At 42.4% G+C, this 3,690-nt stretch overlaps 1 pseudogene; it reads right to left on the bottom strand.

Annotated features, from left to right (window-relative positions):
- Window positions 1-1,494: 1,494 nt before the first annotated feature.
- LOC106634169 (anaphase-promoting complex subunit 13-like) lies at window positions 1,495-2,325 on the bottom strand (annotated as a pseudogene).
- Between the last annotated feature and the right edge of the window lie 1,365 nt (window positions 2,326-3,690).

Below are 3,690 nucleotides of genomic sequence, written 5' to 3'. Positions count from 1 at the left end.
AAGGAGGAGAGGCCAAGCAAGGCTGTGCTTTCAGGGCAAGTGCCAGCCTTAGCTTGGTCACACAAGGAGCTCTGGAGCACAAATTACAGTTCAGAGTTTGTTTGTTTTGAGAAGAGATTTCAATTATTCAGTGTTTTTAGTTTTTAAATAAAGGATACAGAAATAGAAGCCATGGCTTCTTCCCAGAGTTTACAATCTGGATAGAGAACATGAAAGACACTGATTAACAGAGGCAAGTAATTTCAGGAAATAAATATACACAGATGTGTTTTGCAAAATACAGGTTCTTATACAAATATATAAGTAAATACTGATTGCATGGTGGTTTGTTTTTATCTGAAAGGGCTTTGAGAAAATAAGAAATGCCATTAATGGATAAAACTAGCAGTCTATCTAGCCAGACATGCTTTCCAGCAGCACCAATGGACATTGTAGGGAGAACAGGGGTAACTGTCAGATAATTTTTTAATTCACAGATTTATCCCAAGTTTGAAAATACCATGAAGAATCCTAGGAATGCCAATAATCAGTGAATGGGATATCTACATATCCATAACATCTATAGGCTAAACCCACTCAGAATGCTTTTTGCTGAGGGCTTATGTTTTTTAATAAGCCCTCCTGGTGGTTCTGCTGCAGGTTCAAGTCTGAGAAGCACCAAATTAAATGAGATGGCATTTAAGATGCTGCATAGTGTAATGATTAGGGACACAGGCTTTGGAGCCAGACTACTTGGCCCATGGGCAAGTTCTATACTACAGAATGTTAATAACACTCTAACACTCCTATGTCTGGCTTCTGGCTTCCTTTTTTTTTTTTTTTTGACAGAGTCTTGCTCTGTCACCCAGCCTGGAGTGCAGTGGCGTGATCTCTGTTCACTGCAACTTCCGCCTCCCAGGTTCAAGCAATTCTCATGCCTTAGCCTCCCAAGTAGCTGGGATTACAGGCACCTCCCCCCTCCATCATGCCTGGCTAATTTTTTATATTTTTATTAGAGACAGGGTTTTGTCATATTGGCCAGGCTGGTCTCGAACTCCTGACCTCAGGTGATCCACCCTCCTTGGCCTCCCAAAGTGCTGGGATTACAGGTGTAAGCCACCATGCCCAGCTCTGGCTTCCTCTTTTTTTTTGCCTTTCCATCTCATACCTTCAATCATTTGTGTCACAGGACACATATAAGTACTTGGGAGGAGATAAATTTTGACAGTAAAGCAAAATCAGAGTTAAAGGCAAGTGTTTAACCAATCATATCCAATTATAAGCTACTCAATGAAGAGTTTTAGATTTATAGAGCAAAATATTCTGCACTCCTGAGAAATCTCAGCCTTTCATTCTGTAAATATTTTCATGTTGCCTGTAGCGGCCACAAATTAAATAAGTGTACATTTTTTAGTGTTGATTTATTACTCAAAGATTTGAATTAGGAGATGGAAATAAAACATTTTGTATCTATATATTTTTTTAAAAATCCATGCATGAGAAAGGAGCCAAGTGTCAGTTTCCAGTGAGGGGAACGTTCTCATGGAGGTGCTGTAAGGTTAAGTCTGTCCACTTCATTTCTTGTTCTTTGGCAGATTCTGGGAGCCAACATTGTCTTGTTCTGGTTTAGGAAGCTCATTCAGTGGAACTGCAACGTCCTCCTATGGTAGCCTGTCTTCTCACCAAGCATTGTCAATCAAATCCAAGATTCTTCCATCTCTTTGTACCTCACTGTTCATTTTCCTGGAGCTTTAAACTTGTCAGATCTGCACCTGCTGCACCACTGCACCAGCTTCCTCTGGACCATACCCTCAGCATCACGTGACTCACACACTCTTCTCCCAGATCCCTGCATGTAGGTGAACTCATTTGCTCACATGGAGGGAAAGTCTGGAGAATACCTCGTTTCTTTTCTTCTTTTCTTTTTTCTTTTATTTATTTATTTATTTATTTATTTATTTATTTTGAGACAGAGTCTTGCTCTGTCACCCCGGCTGGTGTACAGTGGTACGATCTCAGCTCACTGCAACCTCCGCCTTCCGGGTTCACGCCATGTTTCATTAAATAGAGACAGGATTATAGAAATAATTCAAAAAATTCATGAGTGAGGAAGTTCAATAATTGAAATGAAATATTGACTGGAGAGGCTCAACAGCAAATTTGACCTGGCAGAAGAATCAGTGAACATGAAAATTGGCCAATCGAGATTATCCAGGTTGAGAAAAACAGTTTGGCAGTTCCTCAAAACTCAAACATAAAGTTATTATACGACATAACAATTTCACTCCTAGGTATAAACCCAAGTGAATTGAAAACATACATCTACAGGAAAATTTGTACATAAATGTTTATTGCACCATTATTTACAATAGCCAAAAAGTGGAAACAACCCAAATGTCCATCAATTTATAAACTGATTTTTTAAATGTTATATATCCACACAATGGAATATTATTCAACTATTAAAAAAATTAAGTAATGACACTGCCACCATATGGATCAACCATATGCTTAAAAGCACTGTGCCGGCTGGGTGTGATGGCTCACGCCTGTAATCCCAGCACTTTGGGAGGCCAAGGCGGGCGGATCATGAGGTCAGGAGATCGAGACCATCCTGGCTAACATGGTGAAACCCCATCTCTACTAAAAATACAAAGAATTATCCAGGCATGGTGGCGGGCGCCTATAGTCCCAGCTACTCGGGAGGTATAAGCCACCATACCCAGCCCTGGCTTCCTCTTTTTTTTTTGCCTTTCCATCTCATATCTTCAATCATTTGTGTCACAGGACACATATAAGTACTTGGGAGGAGATAAACTGGAGTGCAGTGGCACGACCTCGGCTCACTGCAACCTCTGCCTTCCAGGTGCAAGTGATTCTCCTGCCTCAGCCTCCCAAGTAGTTGGGACTACAGGCATGCACCACCATGCCTGGCTAATTATTGGATTTTTTAGTAGAGATGGGGTTTCCACCACGTTGGCTAGGCTGGTCTCCAACTCCTGACCTCAAATGATCCATCCACCTCGGGTGGGGATCTCTCCCATAGTGTTGGGATTACAGGCATGAGCCACCGTGCCCGGCCCAAAGACTTTGTTTCTACTAAGAGTGAGGGGGCAGTGGGTGGAATGAACGTGATGATGACAGAGGCTGAACATAAGCTTTCTTTGGTTTTGTTTGAAGTCGAGACAACTGGGGTTTTATCCTTCGGTACCAGTCAGTCATTGACTATAGACCACCCAGGGTGATACGTATTTTCAAGCATTGGAAGGAAAGAATGCTGAGTCTCAGAGGCAGCTCCCAGGTTGAAACTGTGGAAGCACAGCAGGCAGAATCAAAGAGATAGGCACAGAGAACCAGTAAAGGGCCTTAGGACCTGGGAGCTCACCAACAGCATCCGCTTCAGAGGTGGTGCAGCTTGAGTGCAGGGCAGCTGGTGGGGTATGAAGATGAGGGTGATGGAAAGGAAGTGAGGGCAGCACCAATCTCTGTGCCCTTGGTCTTGGGAGAATGGTCAAGCAAAGAAAGATAAGGAAGGTGTTGGGGTCAGTTTTGGATAGACAATGCACAAAACTGTATTTTCCATGAATCCATTATTGAGAACATTAGAGCTCAGCTCAACTTTCAAGTGATGCAAAGGCCCTAAAACTTTGTAAGTTGTATGAACTCAGAGCCCCTGAAATGGTGGGTCTCCACTTCCCACCTCAGTGCATT

Source organism: Pan paniscus, chromosome 21, assembly GCF_029289425.2.
Source record: "Pan paniscus chromosome 21, NHGRI_mPanPan1-v2.0_pri, whole genome shotgun sequence".
Taxonomy (NCBI): Eukaryota; Metazoa; Chordata; class Mammalia; order Primates; family Hominidae; genus Pan; species Pan paniscus.
Note: the sequence above shows the minus strand (reverse complement) of the source record. Positions and strands in the feature narration are given on the sequence as shown.